Source organism: Rhinatrema bivittatum, chromosome 18 (assembly GCF_901001135.1).
Source record: "Rhinatrema bivittatum chromosome 18, aRhiBiv1.1, whole genome shotgun sequence".
Lineage (NCBI taxonomy): Eukaryota > Metazoa > Chordata > Amphibia > Gymnophiona > Rhinatrematidae > Rhinatrema > Rhinatrema bivittatum.
In genome coordinates, this window is record NC_042632.1 from 31,683,808 (window position 1) to 31,708,235 (window position 24,428).

Here is a 24,428-nt window from a genome sequence, read left to right on the forward strand (position 1 = left end):
TGTCACTCCCTGTCAATCACCCACCAGCATAAAACAAAAAAGGGTTCAGTGGCATGATTCAATCTGTCCATCCCCTTCCCCTAACAAAAATATAGCAAGAGATTTGGCGGCCTAACTCAACTCGTCTTGCAACAAAATAGCAAGTGGCTCAGTAGACCAACTCAGTCCCCCAATTCAACGAAACAGGAGAGGCGCAGTGACCCTGACAGAACCCAAGACCCCAAGGGCCCTCTGTGCCCCTAACAAATCAACCTTCCTTTTCCTCCCTAACAGGTCCTCCCTTACCCATTCCAATGAGGGGCGTAAAGTAGATGAGGGCAGGAGGGAGCATGCCTTCTTCCATCCCTGCTCCCAGTTACTTTGAAAATGGCGCCAGCTGAACTCTCGTGCTTCTTTGCCTTGCCCTACATGCATTGGAACAAAGTAATGCAAGAGGTCAGCTGGCGCCATTTTGCAACAGGGATGGAGGGAGTCACGGCCACTCTCCTGCTGCAATCTTTTCATGGCTCTCGTCGGAAAAGGTAGGATGAGGAAGAACCTCTTGGGGATCTTGGTGCCTGCTCAGTCTGCTCCTCCTGCCCTGCCTCTTTCTTGGTTCAGGGCCTTGCTGTCTTGCTGCCTCACTCTGTACTCTGTTCATGCCATGGCTCCTGCTGCTTTGCCCTTCTCACAGTGCTTTGGGGCCGTTCAGGCTGCAGCCTGAGCTGCTTTGGTCTTCTCGTGGTACCTCGGGGTGTTCATGCCACTGTGTCCGTGCTGTTTTGCACCTCTCAAGTTGCCTCTGCTGCTGATGCTAGAAAACACCAATGTTAGAGTGGCCTCCCCATGGAATTTGATGAAACAATATAAATGACATAACTTATCAAACAAAATGGCTAACAAAACAAAATAACAACATGAAATATGGGTTTTTTTTATGTTCGTAACACCCCCCATGCACAACATATCCACACTTTGCCACTGCGCGTGCTTGTTTGCACACGCACACACACACATGTTATGGAGTCATAAAGGGAGCAATTTGCAAAACCAGACAGATTGTTACATGGTCTCCAGGTACTTTTCCGCACAGGTTTTGCATCAGTTCTCAGAAGGAATGTATGCATATACATTCCCTATGAAAACTGCTTAGTGCAGAGGTGCTCAAACCAGTCCTTAAAGTCCACTTCCCCTCCCAGCCAATCGGGTTTTCAGGATATCTCAAATGAATATGATTGAGATGTATTTGCATGCACCCCTATGTATGCAAATATTTCTCATGCATATTCAATAAGGATATCTTGAAAACCTGACACGGTTTGGGGGGGGGGGGGGGCGGGATGGAGGTGGCAGCAAGGACCGGTTTGAGCACCCCTGGCCTAGGGAAAAGGTGACCACTGAGATTTGTGCTTCCTTTTCCTACAGATAATTTTTTTCCTGAAAAACAAGATGCACTCTTTTGAAAATGCAAAAATAAGCAAGTTATTGCCATCTCCAATGTAACCCCCTACCTCTAATACCACCCACTTTCCTTTCAGGTAAAATACCCATTGTCATTGATCCCTGTACATATTTTACCCACCTAAAGTGGGCAATTCAGGCAACCCTTTAACTCGAGTAAATTACTTTTGAAAATTGTACTTAAAATAGGCTTTTTTGAAGTTAGAATGCCATGCCATTCTAATGTTGTTTAGCATGAGGTGTAGTATATTGGCCCTATAAAGACATATATATATACATACACACACTCACAAATACATATGCAGATTGGGGCAATTTTTAAACTGCCAACATTGGGAGAAAATGTGCAATCTTCACAGCAAAAATACACCCATACCTTCACTTTGTAACTTGCCATGGGTGCAAAGTTCACCTGGCCATTTGCACCTGCATTTTCTGTAGGTAGATTTTTCTAGGATAAGTACATTCCGAGATTTGGAAATGCCAGCTATGTGTTTACTCTTCCTTCCCCAGCATAACCGTACCCCTGGGGCTGCCTCCTTTCAATGCAACAAAAAATATTGATGGCGTGCAGTTTTCAGACAACCAATACACAAGCAGAAACCACTTTTTATCCACATAAATTGCTTTGAAAATTGTGTGCGTGTGTGTGTGTACACACATATCCAGCATATATCCAAAATGCATGTTTGTATGTATTTTATTTATTTATTTTCTATGCCGATGTGTGTGTATGTATATATATATATATATATATATATATTTGCACATTGCATCCCTGATCAGATTTATCAGTACTGCAAAGAGTTTCTATAGCTGACAAGCGTTGAAGCCACCAGTTATGGAAATGCCTTTCATATTAAAGACTGACAGGGTAATTTTCAAAGAAAAATATAAACGTGGCATACTATCGTAGCAATTTTCAAAAGCCTGTTTACCCGCATTAAGTGCACTTAACGTGGAAAATTGCTACGATAGTATGTTACATTTATATTTTCCTTTGAAAATTACCCTGTGAGAATATCCCTTACATCTAATCAGCAGTCATTATGTATGCTGGAAAGATTTTTGCCATACGTGAATGATGCTTTGCTTTAAAAGATGTTAAATTAATTCCTACTGCTGGTGTTTCAGGATATTTGGTTTGTGTGCAACTGCCACAATGCTTTTGTGATATCATCGATCTATGTGAGAGACGCTCTTTTAAGCTACTGCCTTTGTGACATTGATTCCAAGTTCAACTAATTGGTTAATAATAGGCTGTTGCATCACTGGGATCCTGCAACCGAGCAGTGCTTCAGACTCATAAAACAAGGAGAAAACAAGAGAATATTGCATCCTTTGTTTATTGTGTAATAGCTCAAAAGCGCATGCGGAAAATATCAACTCCTATCCAAACTGGTCCCTTTCAATTTCTCTCTACAACTGGAAGCATCTGTGTTACATCAGCTATAGTACAATGGCTTCAATTGGTCTGTCTGGGCCATGATGCCACCAATGACATCATGCACATCACGACCTTGTTTTTGAAAGCGTGCTACATGCATAAAGTAGTGTTTTACACACATAAGTGGCAATTTGAAAATCAGTTAGCGGGTTGTACGTGTAAAAGTACTCGTGAAATCACATTTCACGTGTACTTCTACCCACACTAGTAAGGCATTCCAGGGGGTTGGAGAGAGGGCAGAATCGGGGTGAGGAAAGAGTTTATGCGCATACTTTCAACAGAGGGACACCGGTTCGGACGCAGATGAAACTTTCTGCACATGCGTGTGAATGTACCGGGTCAACTCCCAACTATTCAAGGTGGACTCATGCGCATAAGTCCGCTTAGAAAACTTGGGTTAATCTGAGGGATTTTATAAGAATGACCCTCCCCAGGAACGAACCAGGGAACGCTGCATGAGAGGTTCACCCTGAATCTTTATCAAACCCGGATGCTAACAGAGGGGGCCGTTTAATAAACAGAAAGGGCAGTTTGCAAAGGCCTTTACTGGGCGAGCAGGCATTAACTCTGATAGAGTGCCCTGGTTGCAAATTATTCCCCTCACGGCGGCTGAGATGATGTGCGGCTTTTCATAAGGCATATACTTTTAGCTGGGTTAAAATGAGGCATTTCCTGGGTATGGCCAGGGAAGGAAAACGGCACACACAGGTTTGATTTTCAAACCTGTGCAAACTTTTATCACCAATTGTGTTTGCCTGAAGAAATAACCGGCTCCATTGAGCACCGAGTACTTTTGTATGCGTTCACCCTGTAGGCAGTTTCCAAAGAGAAGCTATCCACGTGATTTCCCTTTGAAAATTAGCCGGAAGGTCTATGTGCTTAAACAATTTGGGGTCATTGTCAATAGTCCACATTATTACAAGGTACATGCGCACTTTATCCACATGGGCCTTTTAGCTAATTTTCAAAGGGAAATTACATGAATAGTTTCCTTATGAAAATTTCCTACAAGGTACGCGCAAACTGCCCCTACACATTTGCACTTGTAATTTCGGGAAGGTAAATCAGCGCGCATAGTTTTGAAAATCAAATGTATGCGTATTTAGCAAGATATTCAAAAATCCACTGAGCAGGTACAATAAAGGACTAATTTTAGTTGCTTATCTTTATCCAAATATTTGGCTGAAGTTAAATCAGCTAAGTTTTGAGCTGAATATTCAGCTAAATTGGTCAAATTTTGACCGACCAGATTTAGTGTTCTTGGGTTCCTCAGATAAACATGGTCAGTTACTGCTAAAACACAAAAAAAAAAAAGCCAGGGGCCTGTCAAATTTTAAAACTTTTCCCCAGCACAGCACCCGCCCAATGCTCTTTCTTTTTTTTAAAGAAAAAGAACTCCATGGCTCTAGCCACGTCCTCCACTCTAATTGTTGTGTTCCGCGCCCGTGGCTGTCCATGGGTGCGACCCCCTACCTCCACCATGGCGGCGACCCACCGTGGCAACTCCTGAAACGCTCCCCGGAGCTGGTGCCCATCACCCCGGGGATGGTCCGCGGTCTGGCCGCCCGCTGGGGAGCCGTCCTTGTGCCTCCCTTGCGGAGCTCTGCTGGCTTTCCTCCTCGGAGGAAATCCAAGATGGCTGCCACCATCTTTAGGCACGAGGCCACTCCCCCCTGCTGGATTTAAAGGGACCTGATCCCTTTAATGATACTCACCTGCTTCCAATGATCCAGAGCAGAGGTAGTATTTAAGGAGGCTTCCTTTGCTCATTCCTCGACTTGGCAACATTCTCCCACGCTGTCTAGTCTGCTTGCTTCGGTGAGTTCCTTGTGCTCAGACTCTGGTTCCTGTTTCGTCTTGGTGTTCCTGGTTCCTGACTTTGGATTGGCTTACGGTGATTCTCTGGCTCCTGACTTCAGATTGGCTTACGGTGATTCTCTGGTTCCTGACTTCGGATTGGCAAGCGGTGATTCTCTGGTACACGACTTCGGACTGGTGAGCGTCGACCCTCTGGCACTTGACCTAGGACTCCTTCAAGACCACCATCTCCCAAAGGCCCACCTAAGTCCCAGCGGCCCGGGTCCCTACGGGCTCCTCCTGGGGGGACCGCGGGCTTCCAGGGCAAAGCTCCAGTTGGCCTTTGCACCGATACCCTGACCTCTCTAGGTCCACCTAAGTCCCAGCGGTCGGGTCCCTACGGGCTCCTCCCGGGGGGACCGCAGACCACCAGTGGTGAAAATCGCTCTTCTGCTCATCTCCTTGTCCTTCTCCACAGTAGCTTCTGACTTCAGTGCCAAGAGTCAGCTGCTCCCCTCCTCTGTCCTGCCTCGCCACCCGACGAGGGAACCTACGGATCCTCCGCAAGGTGTAACATCCCCTCGTCGGCCCAAGGGCCCACAAGCCTGAGCATAACACTCATGATGTTCATTTAAAACAAACAAAACAAAATTAACCCTGCAGCTTTGTCCCGTTACCCAAACCTCCCAATGCTCTTTCTTTAAAAAAAAAATGGCTATATCCTCCATTTTTTAGAATATTTTTTAAAAGGCTGCAGGGAATTCCATATCTCCCTGCAGTCCAAATAAGTGTAAAGGGCTGGACTGCCCTCCTGTCCAGAAAAGGGTGACAGAGTTGGGGCAGAGATACGACTAACATGCATACTTTCTGAAAGCATGAATTTAAGCTCCCACACACACGAGTTACACCCTGCTTGGAGCGGGTGCAACTTTATAGGTGGACAGTTCTGTGCATACCTAGCCAATTAAGATGGATTTTCAAAGTGAATTTATGTGTATAGGTCTGCTATGAAAATCCTCAGTAAAGTCTGCGTGGATATTGTGCACGCAGACTTTACTGCTAGGCAGGCAGTTGTAAAATTGCCCTCCCTGACGTGTATATTGGTTTGATTGGAACTGTGTGGTCTCCGTTTTTGCAAGAACTTTTTCTATGTTATGCTGGATATAGCAGAAAAGCTACGAGTGTGGAACAGTTTCTGGTGGTGATGTGTGTGATTATAAAAGAGGAATGCAAGTAAAATATGTGCAGTACTTTGTGTTCTATAGCTAAAACAGTTTGTAGTAGTGTTACTTAGTACTATGATTAGTCAGTGTGTAACTGGGATGAGTCATGCATACAAATGTTGCTGGATTGGTTAAAAGACAGGAACAGAACGTAGGACTAAATAGTCAGGTTTCAAAATTGGGAAAAGTCATTAGTGGCTACCTCAGGGATCTCTGCTAGGACCTGTGCTGTTTAACATGCTCATAAATGATCTGTTAAAGGAAACAATGAGTGAGGTGATCAGATTTGCAAATAGCATAAAATTATTCTGTTATTAAAACAGTAGTGGATTATGAGGAACTGTAGAAATACCATATGAGATTAATAGACTGGCTATTTGAATGGCAGATGAAATTTAACGAGGAAATGTCAAAGTGATGCACATTAATTAAAATAATCCCAACGACAGGGACACAGTGCTGGGTTTCGTATTAGGAGTCACCACCTAGGAAAAAGACCTCGGAGCCCTTGTGGTCAAGACATTGAAATCCTCAGCTCGGTATGTAGTGTCAGTCATAAAAAATAGAATTTTAGGAATGATCCAAAAGGGACTGGAGAATGAAATGGGAAATATGATATTACCTCTGTGTTGATCCATGGTGCCGTCATACCTTGAATATTGTGTGCAGCCATAGCAAAGCTAGGAAAGGTATAGAGAAGGGCAACAAAAATGATAGAAGGGGTGGAACAGTTGACCTATGAAGAAAGACTACATAGGTTAGGGCTCTTCAGTTTAGAAAAGAGACGGCTTAGAGGGGACATGATAAAAGTTTACAAAATCATGAATGGGGGTAGAACAGATAAATAAGACAATTATTTACCCTTTTAAATACTACTAAAACAAGGGGGCACTCAGTCAACAGATTAAGAACAAAGAAAGTACTTTTTCACTGAATACACAATCAAGCTGTGGAAGCAGAGGATGTGGTTAAGGTAAATAGCCTAGCGAAGTTTAAAAGAGTTTTAGACGAGATCCTGGAGGAAAAGTCTCCAAAACATTATTAGCCAGGCAGAACAGGGAAAGTGATTACTATTCCTGGGAATGAGTCACAAAAAAATGATCATCCTCTTGGGATCTGCCAAGTACTTATGACCCGGACTGGCCACTGTCAGAGATAGGATACTGGGCTTGATGGGCCTTCGTCTGACCCAGCATGGCATTTCGTATGTTTGCAGGACTGTATTACTGTTTAATGTAATAAAGTCCAATCACACAAAAGAACAGTGTAAATCTATAGACTCATTTCTTCTCCCTCGGTGTTCTGTCTTTTCTGGTATCATGCAGCGTAGTATTCAGCCAGATTTCTTTGGCAGAATACATGCTGAATGAAACCAGTCAAAAGACAGAACACCAAGCGAGGAGAAATGAGTCTATAGATTTACACTGTTCTTTTGTGTGATTGGATCTTATAAAATCCATACATACCTGGATAGCTATATTACCATGGATATGCGTTGTCTGTTTGAATAGATGAAATTTGAGTACATGAAAAGTTTTATATTCTTGTACAAAATATTTGCAGTGCAAGCATGAATGTGTGAAGGGTGTCTGCATGTGTGTTACAGAGAGAAAGTACATAAATGCATGAATATAAGAAAAATCAAGATGAAATTAGTATAAAAAATGATGTGTATATACTGGATTAGACCAAAGATAAATCAAGCCCAGTATCCTGTTTCAAACAGTGGCTCATCCAGGTCACCACTACCTGGCAGGATCCCAAGGGGTAGATAGATTCCAAGCTGCTTATCTTAGGGATAAGCAGTGGATTTCCCCAACTCCACCATAATAATGGTTTAAGGACTTTTCTACCAGGAACTTGTCCAAACCTTTTTTAGACACAGCTAACCGAATAGCTTTCACACCATCCTCCAGAAACGAATTCCAGAGTGTAATTTTGTGTTGAGCAAAAAAATATATTTTCTCTTATTTGTCTTAAATGTATCAACTAGTAACTTCATTGACTAAGACTGTTCAGAACTTTGCTCATAATCACCAGTTACAGTTGCGTAGGGAGAGGCAGAACTAGCAGGGAAAAAAAGCTACAAAAATAGTACAGAATGTATACGAATAGTCCTATGAAATGAGACTTAAGGACCTAGAGTAGAGGAGAATCAGGGGGGAATATGATAGGGACATTCAAATACTTCAAAAGTATCCATAATACACAAAAAGCAAATCTTTTCCAGAGAAACGTATGTCCTAGAACAAGAGGTCATGGTATGCGACTTCAAGAGCAATATCAGAAAATATTTCTTCATGTAAAGGGTAGCAGAAGCATGGAACAGCCTCCCAGGAGAGGTGGTGGAGACAGAAACAGTAGCAGAATTCAAGAAAGTATGGGATAAGCAAAGGTTGTGAAGACATGAGGGGGGTCAAGGGCATTATTCCAGGAGCTAAATTGGGCGGATTAAATGGACGTCAAATGTTTATAAGGACTCTACACCATCAACTGTAGGAATGAACTTGACTTCTACTGATAGTGAAGCCAGAGCATCAACGAGTGCCAGTGTGAGTAAAATCACCTTAGTTGAAACCCTAGCAATGAAATGGAGGGATGTTCCCTGGGTGTGGAACCTGCAAGACCTCGTCGATTCAAGCCAACTTAGCTAAGTCAGTGCAGAAAGGATACTTCAGCAAAAGGCTTCGGTAAACTGGTTTCTTTATTCCATTTGTTTATATTGGACCAGGTGGAAGATCAGAGTGCTTGCGGGAGGCCATGGTTCCTTTGCCTTGAAGATTCAGCATACCAAGATATTTAAAAAGTTCCATTCCTTCAATACTGTTTAGACGAGACCTGCCGTGTTTGGGAATGTGACCGCAGTACCCATAAACTTCATGTATATTATGCCATTGTATCTGCAGGAAATAGATATCCCTTTGTTGATTGCTTCCTGATGATAACAAAGTGAGAAAATCACATGCTGGACACGATGAATAAAAGCCCGATCAGGAGCTGCAGCCAAAGAAACTGCCTGCCTTTTCTATCTATTTGCCTGTGTTTCATTTTGCTGGTTCCAGATGGGAGGGCATTGAGAAGTTCCATTTATAAAGGAAAACGAGGACATGGAATGCTGAAAAGATTCAAGATGCAGGTGGAACTCTATTGGACAGTGTAACACTGAGTTCATTTCTCGTCCATGCAAATACAAAAAAAAAAAAAAAATGCTTCTCAGAGTTTAGTGCTTGCTTTTCTTTGTCCTTTAATCTCACATTAATTGATTTTTACTTTCAGGAACCGTATTCATTTTTTTGAGTAAACAACTCAGAGCTGGTTTATGGCAATATCTTACCTGCAAAAATTGAATATTTTTGATAATTGCACGCCTGTGATTATATTAAACAAAATGTGCTTTGATATGAGCTTCCAGAGAGCCATATTATTTGCTAATGAAGTAGACTTTAAGTAATCATCACCCTGTTTCATCAATATTTTAAACAGGACTATATCAAGGATGTTTCTGGGGAATTCTAATTAGTATTATTATTATGGCATCTTTCTCAAGACACCACATCTTATTCTTTAAAACTTTTCGTAAGGAAAGGACCACTTTCCTTCAGCTCTACTATTTACTATATAATATATTTTGTATACTTTCTGTTGCGCTCCTCCCGTGGCAGGAGCCATGGGAGATGCTTACCTGCGCAGCCAGAGGCCGCAGAAGCCGGGGCCTTGCCTGGTTCCTGCGGCCCAGGGCTGCCATCGTACCGGCGCAGCTCTTGCAGCATGGAGTCACACCTGTCTTTCCTCTGCGGCCCGGAGGCCGCCCCCGATGTCCGCCGTGGAGCCGTTCCCGGAGGCCTTCCTGTGGTCTGGACAATGCCGCTCCCTCGACGGGGCCTGCTCAGAGGCCTGATCTCCTGCTGCAGGGCAGCAGCAGGGACGCCGCTGTCCAAGGTCCTGACTTCCTCTTCCTGCTCCTCCTAGGGGGCAGGCCCGCAGCTCTCTTCCCTATTTAAAGGGACAGTGAGGGTGCGGTCCCTGGGGCCCCACCTGTAAGCTCCTCCCAGGGTTACCTCTCTAGCCCTACAAAAGGGCTCAGTTGCCATTCAGTCTTCACCTTGGAATTGGGTCGTTCCACTGCTCCTGGTTCAGTGTTTGCTCCGGATCCCATGTCCTGGTTGACTGCTTCTTGGGACTTCCATTCCGTCCAGCTTCTGCTTCTGTGGTGGCTGGGATCCAGGTCTGGAAGAACATTCGCTCTGGTTGATCCCTCACCAGGTTGCCACTCTGGTGGCTATTGTTCCAAGTTTCTTCAGTTCCAGCATCCTTGTGTTTTCAGTTTGAGTATCTTCAGTGTCTCCTATGTCTCCGGTTCCCTCGTCTCACCTTCCAAGGTAGTACCCCCGGACTGTCTTTTCAGTACTGACCTTTTGCCTGTTCCTTGACCATTCTTGCCTGCCGCCTTCCCGGACCTTTGCCTGTGACCTGACTATGCTGATTGCCTTCTGGAACCCGACCTTGCCTTGGCTGACTACTCTGGACTGATCTCTTGTTACCGACCCTTGCTTTCCACATGGACTCTTCTTGCTGGCCTCCCATGACTTCTGGCCTTCCCCCGTGGACAACGACCGCGCACCCTTATGGTGGTGGGCCTACCCTGAACTGTCTCATCTGAGATCCTACGAGGCCCACCTGAGACCATCTCCTCCAGGTCTGACCAGAGGGCCGGACCAACTCTGCCCCAGGCCAAGGGTCCACTTCATGCGCAACACTTTTAATGTATTGTTTCTGTGATATATGGTGAAGGAACTTTTGCCCTTCTGGAGGAAGTGACGGAGACAAAAACAGTAATGGGATAAATGCAGAGGATCCTTGGCGAGAGAGGATGGTAATGAAGCACTGAGTAGCCTGCACAGAATATCTGCCTTTACTGTATGTCCGTTACCATTCAAGGTTTGTCCACAATATTCACTCAGAAAAAAATTAGCATTCAAAGTAACTTAAATTGCTTCTTCACAGAATGCATGTTGTAAGGTGGACCTTTATTCACAATATTTATTCTCCAAAGGACAGTCAATCCCTAAGTAACTATGCATACTGAGCTGCATGTACATACCGGAGTCAATTTTCAGCCACTGTGCAGCTCAGCTAGTTATCCGGCTAACTAGAAGGTATATTAAGTGGTGCAGCTATCTTAAGGTTAGTCAGATAAGTTTAGTCAGCAGCAACACAACCAGAGGTAACTGGATACCTTGTCCAGCTAACTCCAATCATTCCTGAAATGACTCCCGCCTGCTCCCTGAACGCCCCCGACTACTCTAGCTAAATTCTGAAAATTGCAGTTTTTCCTATTTAGACAGACAACTTTTAAGTTATCCCTCTAAATGGCTTCTGAATACCAAACTCAGTATGTTTCAGTCTTTCCTAGCATTTCCATCTTACAGATTCTCCCTGCATGGCTGAAAGAGGAAGGAGAATTAGTTTAGAGCTATTCAGAGGTCCAGGTAAACTTCAAGATTTTGAAGTCAACGTTTACAGATTTCAGATTCAAAAGTGTTGCCACGCTTGTGAGCATCAGGATAAGCCTCTCAATTTTAAAGAATAAAAAACCAATATCTGATATCAACTACTTTCACAAGCTAAAGTTTGTTTGCATTTTTTTGTAAGTAAAATACTTCCAAACAAGGGGTCGTCTGAGGTCTTCTGCCTATTTCTTCGGAAATATAAATATGCAATTCATACAGAAATCACATTATTTTCTTTTGCCTCTTCTTGTCTACTGAATTTTTCCTCACTAGAATTTCCAAAAGAACTCTCCCTCCCTCCCCCCAGGTCTGCCTATTGTGTGTGTATATTATTTTTCTTTTTCATCTCCAAATGTTGCTGACATTCGCGGTGCTGTTCAGCTCTGTCTTGAATGCTTTGAAGCTGGTACTAATGCATTTCTAATTCCTGCTTATTGCTGAATCTGTTGCAAAGTTGTCTCAGAGACATCACTTTTTTTTACAACTCTTTCTTCCTTCTTGCTCGGCCTCCTTAGGGTAATCTGTCCCTGGGCTTTTCTATTTTCCATCTTCCTTCCTAAAAATCGTCTTACAGCAATCCCCCACCTCAGCGCTCTTTCTGCTAACAATTCGGTAATGCTTCAGAGGTTTCTTACTAATTTAGTACAAGCGTCGTCCTATTTATCTAGCTCTATGCTTCTCACACCCGCTCACTCGTCCATCTGCATCTGCATGATTTCTCTGTGAGCCAAAATATTCCTTTCTCTGTGCTCTCCCATCTGTCCATTTGCAGATCTTCCCATAGCTAAAGCTGAGCACTTTGTGCATTTAAAAACTATTTCCTGGCCTGGCTGTAGTGTTGCCTCTCCAGACTGTACCTGCCTGCAGGACAGCTTATGCACCCAGCCTTCTATGGCATTCCATGTCAAGTGTTTGGGAGGGATAATGCAGTCGTGGCAATTGGGGGATTGCATTGTATCCACATCATCTTCAAAGGTCCTGCCCAAAACCTGCCCTGACCATGCACTGCAGCCTGAAGACATAGCAGTAGCCACTAGCTGGTAGCATTGGACTAGATGGTCCAGTTTTGCCTTTCTTCAACACCAAAAAGTTTCAGCAATTTGCATAATTCCTGGTTGACATGCAGATATTTACAGTCATACGTATATCTGAAGTGTTTGAAGATTGTACAAATCTTATTTTCTTTCTCTTACACTTGAATTTAGTGTTCACGAAAGTTACCAAGAACAGGTACGGTACAAGGCTTCCCCAGCACTACTGTGCTTCAGCCTTTCTCCGGACGGATCATTTCTGGGAGTGAAAGGCTAAGTCCTCTTCCATGCTTCCGCCATCTTTGGCCTCTGCAGAAGACGCCCACATCATCTGCATTTATAATCGGTAAGTGATTCTGCTATTCTTATTGGTTTCTTTTTGTAGGGTACTTTGTTGTCTTTATTTTTTAAAAAAAGTTTAAAAGCAATGCTAATTAATGCCAAATTGTGACAGTAGTTTTTTTGTGACCATTGGTAGCTGGATTACTCCAATTTAGCACCACTTATTTCTGTGACTCTATTAGACATAAACAGCACTGTACTGAAACACATGAAAGACGGTCTCCCCTCCATGGAAACTGCAATCTAGTCATGACACCCAGGCAATACAAATACAAGACTTTCAGTGAATGTATTTATTATAGAAAGACTTGGTTAAAATTAAGAAGGTTATGACCACAGCTTAAAAAGAGGAATTTTAGGCAAGATTTGAATATGGCCAGAGAAGGAACATGATGCACCAGCTCTGAATGGCTGTTTCAGGCTTATGGTGCAGCAAGGTGGAAAGAATGAAGTTGAGAGTTGGCAATGAAGGACGACAAAGGCACAGATAACAGCTTTACCCAAAGAAAGGTTCCGAGGAAGAGAGTTATATGGGGAGAAAAGAGATAAGGAGCTATGCTTGTAGGAAGTAGGGGGAAACTTGAATTATATGTAGAAGCAGATGGGAAGTCAATATAGTAACCTGAGAGGTGGGGGTTACATGGTCATAATTAGACTGGAAGAAGGGAAGTAATTCAGCTGAATTTTGAATAGACTTAGTAAGGATAGATGATTCAGATATGTGATGAGCAGATGAGGCTATCAAATGGCTTTAGTAATGACTAGGGATGTGAATCGTGTGATCGATCGTCTTAACGATCGATTTTGGCTGAGGGGGGGGGGGAATCTGATCATCTTAGTTTTTTAGGTTAAAAAATCGTTTTATCGGGGGAGGGGGGAGGGCGGGAAAACCGGCACACCAAAACAACCCTAAAACCCACCCCGACCCTTTAAAATAAATCCTCCACCCTCCCGAACCCCCCAAAATGTTTTAAATTACCTGGGGTCCAGTGGGGGGGGTGGGGTCCCGGCGCGATCTCCCGCTCTCTGGCCACGGCTGCGTTAAGAGAAATGGCGCCGGTGGCCCTTTGCCCTTATCATATGACAGGGCAAAGGTAGCGCCGGCGCCATTTTGGTTCCTGTGACCCGACGTCATGAGTGCAGGAAATCGCTCCCAGACCCCCGCTGGACCCCCAGGGACCTTTGGCCAGCTTGGGGGGGCCTTCTGACCCCCACAAGACTTGCCAAAAGTCCAGCGGGGGTCCAGGAGCGACCTTCTGCACTCGGGCCGTATTGCCAATATTCAAAATGGCGCCAGTGCTACCTTTGCCCTCACTATGTCGACATAGTGAGGGCAAAGGTAGCGCCTACAAGGGAGTCAGTTGGACCATTAGATGATCGAGGGGTTAAAGGGGCACTTAGGGAAGACAAGGCCATTATGGAAAGACTAAACAAATTCTTTGCTTCAGTGTTTACTGAAGAGGATGTTGGGGAGATACCTGTTCTGGAGATGGTTTTCAAGGGTGATGATTCAGATGCACTGAACCAAATTATGGTGTACCTGAAAAATGTAGTAAGCCAGATTGTCAAACTGAAGAGTAGTAAATTGCCTGGACCGGATGGTATATACTCCAGAGTTCTGAAAGAATTCAAAAATGAAATTTCAGACTTATTAGTAAAAATTTATAATCTATCATTAAAATTGTCCATTGTACCTGAGGTCTGGAGGGTGGCCAGTGTAACCCCAATATTTAGAAAGGGCTCCAGGGCAGATCTGGGAAACTATAGACCAGTGAGCCTGACTTCAGTGCCGAGAAAAATTGTGGAAACTTTTATAAAGAATAAAATCACAGAACATTTAGATAGACATGGTTTGATGGGACACAGCCAGCATGGATTTTCCCAAAGGAAGTCTTGCCTCACAAATCTCCTACAATTTTATGAAGGGGTGAATAAACAAGTGTACAAAGATGAACCGGTAGTTGTGGTTTATTTGGATTTTCAGAAGGTGTTCAACAAAGTCCCTCATGAGAGGCTTCTAAGAAAACTAAAGTGTCATGGGATAGGAGGTGATATCCTTTTGTGTATTGCAAACTGGTTAAAAGTCAGGAAACAGAGAATGATTAAATGGTCTGTTTTCACAGTGGAAAAAGGTAAACAGTGGAGTGTCTCAGGGATGTGTACTAAGACCCGTGCTTTTTAATATATTTATAAATGATCTGGAAAGAGGCATGACAAGTGAGGTGCTTAAATTTAACTATACTACATAACTATAGTTATGTAGAATAGTTAAGTGTAGTTAAATCTCAAGCAGATTGTGATAAATTGCAGGAGGACCTTGTGAGACTAGAAGATTGGGCATCCAAATGCAAAAGAAATTTAATGTGGACAAGTGCAAGGTGATGCATATAGGGAAAAATAACTCTTGCTGTGGTTACATGATGTTAGTTTCCACATTAGGGGTTACCACCCAGGAAAGAGATCTAGACATTATAGTGGATAATGCATTGAAACCGTCGGCTTAGTGTGCTGTGGCGGTCAAAAAAGCAAACAGGAATTATTGGGAAGGGAATGGTAAATAAAATGGTGGATGTCATAATTGCCTGTATCATTTGAATACTGCATGCAGTTCTGGTCGCTGCATTTCAAAAAAATATGGTTGCACTGGAGAAAGTACAGAGAAGAGTAACCAAAATGATAAAGTGGATGGAATGGCTCCCTATGAGAAAAGGCTAAAGAGGTTAGGGTTATTCAGCTTGGAGAAGAGATGGCTGAAGAGGGATATGATATAGGTCTACAAAATCATGAAAGAATTTGAACAGGTAAATGTGAATCGGTTAGTTACTCTTTTGGATAATACATGGACTAGGGAGGCACTCCATGAAGTTAGAAAGTAGCACATTTAAAACAAATTGGAGAAAATTATTTTTTCATTCAACGCATAATTAAGCTCTGGAATTCATTGCCAGAGGATGTGATTATGGCAGTTAGTGTAGCTGGGTTTACAAAAGATTTGGATAAGTTCCTAGATCAGAAGTCCATAAACTGCTATTAATCAGTAGGGACCTAGTAGCTTGGGATCTATTCATTTAATGTTTGGGTACTTGCCAGGTACTTGAGACTTGGTTGGCCACTGTTGGACACAGGATACTGGGCTTGATGTACTCCCAGGGACCCTAAGACCTGCCTCCCACCTTTCCCCCAGTACTTTTCCCTGGAGAAGGGTGAATGGTGGGGGTCTTTGTGTGGCACATTCTCTCTGAGCCGGTGCAAGGGCAACCTAGGCGAACTTTACAGCCTTGTGCCCATTCCCCCTCTACCCTCATTACACACAATTATAAATTCTGCATTTATAATAAATCAATTGTACATGAAAAAGGACATTGAGAGTACAGTCTCCTGAGGTAAAAATATTTCAGCCCTCAAAAAACACACTTGAAAATCATACGCTATTAGGCCTATAGTAATGCATGTTGGGTATGGGCTCTGCCCTCAGAATGCCCAGAGTAAACCGAATTACAATTGCAATATGTGTAAACCTCCCATATTAAAAGAGCACTAACTACTAGTAAAATCCCTAACTATGGAAAGGCAACACTGCAAATATTACACCAGGCCCTTAACATTAATGTACCTCCTACTAGGAAAACAGAACAAGCCAGCCTGACATAGATCCTTACACAGAAACTAATTGCTAGCAGAATACCTCACCTCAGTCTCATATATATATATCAGACAGACCCTCACCAAATACAGAATAAAGAGACCATAAAGTATAAAGAGAAATGAACTGGAAACCTCAGCAAACCAGACTGTATGCAGTGCAACAATGGAAAATTAGAAATGCCATACCCCAAAACAATAACATCAAGGAATAGAAAACATCAATTATAATGGTAAAAACATACTAATAAAAAGAATATTTCAAAACACTCGATGAATAAATAACATCTGATAATTATATTATAATATTTCAAAATAGCGGGCATCAAATAACGCCCAATAATTAAAACTAATAAGGATAAAAAAGATCCCCACTTTCCATACCTAGGAACTTTTGATTTCCAGTCACTCTGAGATTTTAGTGGATTAGTGGGAAGGAAAGCAGGGTAAGTGAACTTTCTCTTCTTAAATCGACACACACGTATACTCTTAAACACACACACAGATGCTCTCACTCATGCACAGGTACTCTCACACATGCTCTCAAACATATACAGATGCTCTCATATGCTCTCACACATGCTTTCTCTCATATACACACACAGCTGCTCTCACATGCTCTTTCAAATTATTCACATAGCTGCTCTTTCACAGACATGCAGACAGATGCTCTTTCAAATTATTCACATAGCTGCTCTGTGTATATAGTGTATATAATGCGAGGAGGCCCTGGGGGATCCAGCCCATGTGTGCATGTGTGCACACATGGGCTGGATCTTTCAAATTATTCACATAGCTGCTCTTTCAAATTATTCACATAGCTGCTCTTTCACAGACATGCACACAGATGCTTTCACACTAATAGAAGAGACCATATTACCCCCATCTTGAGCTACCTCCACTGGCTACCCATCAAACAGAGAATCATATATAAAACCTTAACCATTATCCATAAAACAATTCATAACGTCGCACCTATATCTCTACAAACTCAACTTCGCCTACACTCATCGGCCAGACCCATCAGAAGCGCCTACAAAGGCACATTAGTCGCAGCTCCCGCCAAATCAACGCTAAGAAAAAGAGCACTATCCACTGCGGGACCACATCAATGGAATGCGCTCCCACCAGACATAAGACTCGAACCCAACCTACCAGAGTTCAAAAAAAGGTTAAAAACCTGGCTCTTCAGGCAAGCGTTCCAACTCCCAGAGTGTAACTAGGTACCTCCTCCTGTCTTTCAGATCCAACCATTGCAAGGTGTCACAAACACATTGACACTCAAATTCATACACGGACTTGATTATTCGCAATATCTATTTATTTAAGTCATCCTTCTCATATTATATTATTTAACCGATTACTTGCAGACTATATACGCTACTAAAGTTCCTTGTAAAATGTGAACACAAATAATGTTATAATAATATTATCTGTTTGTTAAATACTATTGTTACTTTCACTGTTCCTTGTAATAATGTTCAATAGTTGATTGTTATTGTTCTATGTTCTATGTAAAAAACCCCAGTCTAACCTCCCAGACCAGGGCAACCTTTTCGTTACTTGTAAACCGGACTGATTTGTATTGCATACAGGAATTCCGGTATATAAAAATTAAAAATAAATAAATAAATAAATAAATAAATGCTCTTCCACAAACAAGGATGCTCATACACAGATGCTCTCACACATGCTCTTTCACACTCACACAGATGTTCACACCTACTCCTTTCCACACATGCACAGATACTTTTACACATGGTCTTTCACACATGCACACAGATGATCACATACATGCTCTCACAAGCACAGATGCTCTCACACATGCACTTTCTCAGACCTGCATGCACATGGTTTCTTCCATACACACCCATGCATATGCTGTCTCACAAACACACACTCCTTCTAACTCACTAACACATGCTCTCTCTGCCTTTTATTTTTTTGGCTGCTGGCATGTACTGACTTCTTTTTACTTCGGCCACCGCTAGGCCCCTAGTGGAACGGGCAACGCCAGCAGCCCGGTAAGTCTTCTTTCCTTTTCGGCCACCTGCGGGATAGACTTCACCACTGGGCCACCTCTTCTTTTTTGGTCCTTCTGGGCCTCCACCGACAGCATTATGGCCCTCCTCTTTTTTTTTTTGGGCCACCGGAGGGATAGGCTCCACTGCCGGCGGATGGGACCATCTCTTTTTTTGCCGCCGGTGAAAGGTAAGAACCCGGCTGACATGTAACTAAACCTTCTTCCAGGAGGGCATTCCAGGCATCCACTACCCCAGGGGAGGTTCTATAATGAGGCAAGCTGAGGCAGCCGCCAGATGTTATGGGGGGGGCTTTTTTTTTTTTTTTTATCGCCTCACAATTTTGCCACCTGAGGTGCCTGCCTCACCCTGCCTCATTATAGAACCTCCCCTGGGGTGGTGGATGCCTGGAATGCCCTCCTGGAAGAAGTGGTGGAGACTAGAAAAATAATGGAATTCAAAAGGACATGGGATAATCTCTCTGGATCCCTAGAAGCTAGAAATGAAGAATTAGGGTAATCTACATCAACTTTAGGTATAACATTTCAGATTGGAGTAACCTGCACAGGGTGGCAGTTACTACCCTTAACATAAAGCTTGGAATGACTAGCATAGATGTGGGGTGACCAGCCCACACGACTGAGGCCACAAATTCATGGCTAATATGTGGCAATTATTTATGAGACACTTTCTTATTTGCAGACAAATTAGCCTTGTTGTTTTTGATATAAATGCACATCGCTTTCAGCTTTGACTACAGGGCGGGGAATTGAATTCAGATGACAACCAACTCTGGGCTCCTTTTGTGGTCCAGAGTACTGATGCACAATGGGGGAAAAAACACAGGACTACTTCTATGGCCAAGTCCAAAAGTAAGGGAATAGCCACTACTATTAATTGCATCAGTAGCATGGGATCTTCTTAGTGTTTGGGTAATTGCCAGGTTGAGGCTCTTGTGGCCTGGTTTGGCCTCTGTTGCAAACAGGAAACTGGGCTGCTTCTGATGTGGTGTGCACCGCAGCTAGAGGAGTATCATCAGCCGTGGCAGCCAGAAGACAACTCTGGCTCCGAAATTGGTCGGCCAACGCATCGTCCAAAACGAGACTCACGAGGATGCCCTTCAAGGGAACTATCCTGTTCGGAAGTGAACTAGAGAAGCTAGCCAACAAATGGGGCGAATCCCCACTGCCACAGCTACTGGAAGACAGGAATAAGAGAAACCAGTGACCCTTCCCCCAAACCTCCAGGGGCAGAGGATCACAGCGCTTCAACCCATACAGAAGCACATATCAAGCGGCTCGCCCCGCAGGCAGGAGTTAATCCTTTCGGAACAAGCACAACAAAAGGGGAGCCAGCTCGGGCCCAGGTCCCAGCCGCACCCCACAATGAAAATCAGCTGACCTGTCCAAAGGAAGAAGCCATAGGGGGCAGACTTGCCCTATTCTACCAAAGATGGGTTGAGATAACTTCGGACAAGTGGGTCCTAACCATCATTCGACATGGATATTACCTGGATTTCCACCACCTCCCTCTGGACAAGTTTGTGGAATCCCCCTGCCACAACCCTTCCAAGAGGATGGCAGTGGAAGCTACACTGACCAGATTATTAGCCTTAGAGGCTATAACACCGGTGCCCGCACAACAAATAAATACTGGACATTATTCCATCTATTTTATCGTTCCTAAGAAAGAAGGAACATTCCAGCCCATCCTGGACCTCAAGTCAGTCAACCGCCACCTGAAGATTCCTCGCTTCCACATGGAAACCCTACGCTCGGTAATAAGGGTGATACAACCGGGAGAGTTCCTTACATCCATGGATCTGTCGAAAGCCTATCTACACATTCCAGTCCATCAAGAGCATCAGCCTTTTCTACACTTCACAATCCTGGACCACCACTACCAGTTCCAGGCACTACCATTCGGGTTAGCCACAGCTCCCTGGACGTTCACCAAAATCATGGTGGTAGTGGCAGCAACACTGAGGAAGGAAGGAATCCTCGTACACCCTTATCTCGACGATTGGCTGATCAGGGTGAAATCCCCAGAGGAAAGTCATCAGGCAACCAACAGAATCAAAACTCTACTGGAAAGCCTAGGGTGGGTAGTCAACACAAACAAGAGCTGTCTGCAGCCCTCACAATCTCTAAAATACCTGGGAGTGCGGTTCGACACCAAACAAGACAAGGTCATCCTGACACCGACAAAGAGATCAAAACTGATAATCCAGTTGCGAGCCCTGTTGAGCGAGCTTCATCCCACGGCATGGGACTACCTCCAAGTCCTCGGCCTCATAGCATCCACACTGGAAGTAGTGCCATTGGCAAGAGCTCACATGAGACCTCTACAGCGCTCTCAACTTCATCAAGGTACAGGTGGCCGCATTGTCATGCTATGGTACCAAGAGTGAGGGTAGCAGCCTAGCCTCTCAGCCGGATGTCTCCCGCTTCCTGAAAGGAGTCAAGCAGATCCAAGCACCCCTAAAGTGGCCGGTGCCTCTATGGAACCTCAACCTGGTCCTAGATTTCTTAGCAGGAGCCTCCTTCAGACCTCTTCGCGGCCTGTCTCTCCGGCTATTAACATTGAAAACAGCCTTCCTGGTGGCAGTCTGTTCGGCCCGTCGTATCTCCGAGCTACAAGCACTGTCCTGCCGGGAGCCGTTCCTCACTTCCATCTCAACAAAACCATATCGCTACCATCACCAGATGAGCATAAGAATTCAGAAGAGTCTCGCAGTCTGTGCCTCCTCAACGTCAGCAAACTCCTAGTTCAATACCTGGAAAGATCGGAATCCGTAAGAAAGACGGACCATCTATTCGTCCTTCACAGAGGGAAGAAGCAAGGGGAAGCAGCCTCGCGAGCAACCATAGCCCGCTGGATCAAAGAAGTTATCAAGGTGGCCTACGTATAAGCAGGCAAGCCGCCGCCTTTACAAGTCAAGGCCCATTCCACTAGAGCCCAGGCAGTGTCCTGAGCGGAAACCAAGATGCTGTCACCTGCCGAGCTCTGTCGGGCGGCGACATGGTCCTCCATCCTCACCTTCTCCAGGTTCTACCGCCTGGATGTTCAGGCTCGAGAGGACACAGCATTTGCTAGGGCAGTACTAAGTGGGCCACTGGCAGCCTCCCACCCGGTTTGGGAGTAGCTTTTATACATCCCATTGGTCCTGAGTCCATCTGCTACATGCTAGGAAATGGAGAAATTACTTACCTGATAATTTTGTTTTCCTTAGTGTAGACAGATGGACTCAGCATCCCACCCATGGCTGCCGTCATTCATGGAATTCTCGGGCGATATCTCCGAGAGCGAGTTATTCATGGGTAAGCCATGCTTTCCTCCAATTAGGACACCCATCCTACCGGATATCGACGTTTCTCAGTTGAGGGCACTGGCAGTCTCCAGCTATAACCAATTCAACCAATTCAAATTAATCAAGTTAACCAAGTTATAAATCAAGTTATCCAAGTTATTCAAGTTATTCAGTCATGTATATATCCACAATTGCTTTTCAAGGAGAATACTGAAGAGCTGCACTTCCTGCAGGGGTATATGTACTAGGGCTGACGTCAGATTGAAATCTGATCCGTCTCCAACTGCTATCAGGAGTTCACTATACCCATTGGTCCTGAGTCCATCTGGTAAGTAATTTCTCCAATGGATTTGACGGTTGCTTGGTTTTGACTGTAAATATTGCTACCCTTAATATAAGGCTTGGGGGTAACTTGCATGGAATGGCAGTTATTCCCATAAAGAACTTGCTGGATAGACTGGCTGGACCATTTGGTCTTTTTCTGCCATCTGTGTTAACTATCTTACCTTAAAACATAACAAACCTTGCCAATACACTAGTTAACATGTCATTTTGAAATACTGAGAAGTGCACCAAAGTTAGAACTTTCTTTGAAAGACAATATTCAAATAACCCTAAAATGGCTAACTTATCTATCTAAAGCTAACTGGATAAGTTATCTAGGATATTTAGTGGGATAAACATCTCACTGAATGTTGAGGATTAAAGTTATCTGGCACAATTACCTGGCTAGGTAAATCTGACAGCAATGCCCTCTCTCCTCCTCTCTCATCTCCTTTCCCTCTCCCTCACCTCGCCCGTATGCTTCCACCTAGCTGACGCTATTGAAAAGTCATTTGTGGTCCCAGGATAACTGTACATTTGCATGGCGATCCTGGTGGCTTCCAGCATGGCTCTGACAGCAAAGCTGAAAGCGTAAACTGTCAGGATTGCTGCCAGAGAGGTAACCTTTAAGTCTAAAGCTATCTAGGAACACGTTCCCAGGTGACTTCAGCCATGCCCTGGGGCAGGTCTAGAGTTATATGAAAAACTTATTTGGCTAACTCCTAATATCAGAATTAGCTTGATAAGTTTTCCAGTTAACTCATCCCTGCCCTGGAAAGCCCTTTAAGCACCCATTTAGCTAAATTTTTAGCTGGATAATGACTTATTTGTCTAAAATTTAGCCAGATAAGTACTAGGGATATTGAAAAAGCAGCATTTAGCTGATAACTTGTGAGTTATCTGGCTAAATGCCTTTCAGTATTGGCCTCAATATTTTGAAGATTTGCTCTTTCTTATGTGGCTGACGCTTTGGTTAGCCACTAGATGGCTCTAAGTCTCCCACCGTCAGGACTTGAAACAACATTGGGATTTTCCATTCTCTTTCAGTCTCTCCACTGAGCTAACTTTGATTGGCTATTCCAGGGGCATAAGGCGGAGCTAGAGGTAGAGTGTGTGTGTGGTCATTTTGAGTTAGGTTTTGAGGAGTAAGGAGCTGTTTTCATTTCTCCCTGCTGAGTTGGGCCCACTAACCCAGCTTGGTGTTTTTCTTGTGTTAGAGGAGATTCCTCATTAGAACATTCATTGTATGAGAGGGTCTGGCTCCCCTTTTGGAGAGAGAGAGAGTTTTTTTTGTAGATTTTTGGTCAGCCTTTGGATTCGTTTTTCTTATTCTGGCGAACACCCTGTACCTTTTGGAGAGGGGCAACACCCCCAATCCTGAGAGCAGGGGCTGGAGACCTGTGAGCGACCCCTCTTCTCCCTAGAGGAAACAAAACCATCCAGTGTGAGAGCTTTTGGATAGAGAAATTTGCATTTTTCCCATTTTTGTTAGTGTGAGGGGTTTCCCCACCCCTCTGCACACTTGGAAGGAGATAAGAGTGTTGTAGGCAGAACTGGAGCATCAGGCTTCTCTCCCAGAGAGGTCAGCTGAGGTTGTAACATCAAACCTTGGGGGAATTCCCAACCGGATCTTCACCCCAGAGGGATCAGGACGCAGGCTGTGGGCATCAGACTGAACTTTGTGACCCCCCCCCAGGATTCCCCAATCTACTGGGCTGTTTGTACAGATGAGTAGACCATGGCAAGCTCCCACCCAGGAGCTAGAGAGATTGACACAAGCAGCGAGACAATGTAAATAGTTCAACTGTACAGTTTCATCTGTTGAATGCTTGTGGGACAGTGATTGACCTTGTGGAAATGATCAGTAAATTTGATTTGAACTCTCAGTCTGAGTCCAGCCTGTCTGTCCTTGGAGAGAGTACAATATTAGAGGGACATACATCAGGAGAGACCCTCCATCACTTGGGCCACAAAGGATTTCCTCTGCCCCCCCCCCCCCCCAAGAAAGATCTCAGTCCCTGGGAAGTGCAGGACGACGGGGAAGGATGGAAAGAGCAGCCCCGACTAATAAGTATTTTTATGGCACTAGAGGAACCCAACAAACCTCCGACAAAGGGTTACACAGTCCCAGGCTGATGCAATATCACGCGCATAAAAGCGTGCGCACATCCGCCTCTCCTGTGCGCGATGCTATATTTTAATCAGCTGCCGCCTTTAAAAGGACACGCTCGGCCAAAATTGTGCGTTCCTGCGCTCAGAAGCGTCGGGCACCCGGGACACGTAGCTTTGCGCATGCCAGGAAAACGGGCGCTCGATGCAAAGGTCCGTTTTACCCTGCCGC

General features: G+C 44.2%; 1 long non-coding RNA gene across 1 annotated transcript in view; it reads left to right on the top strand.

Annotated features, from left to right (window-relative positions):
• Positions 1–12,630: 12,630 nt before the first annotated feature.
• Positions 12,631–24,428, top strand: part of LOC115079587 — a 65,929-nt gene continuing 54,131 nt past the window's right edge. Inside the window, exon 1 of the long non-coding RNA XR_003853332.1 lies at positions 12,631–12,794. This is a non-coding gene — a long non-coding RNA (uncharacterized LOC115079587). The remainder of the gene's footprint in view (positions 12,795–24,428) is intronic.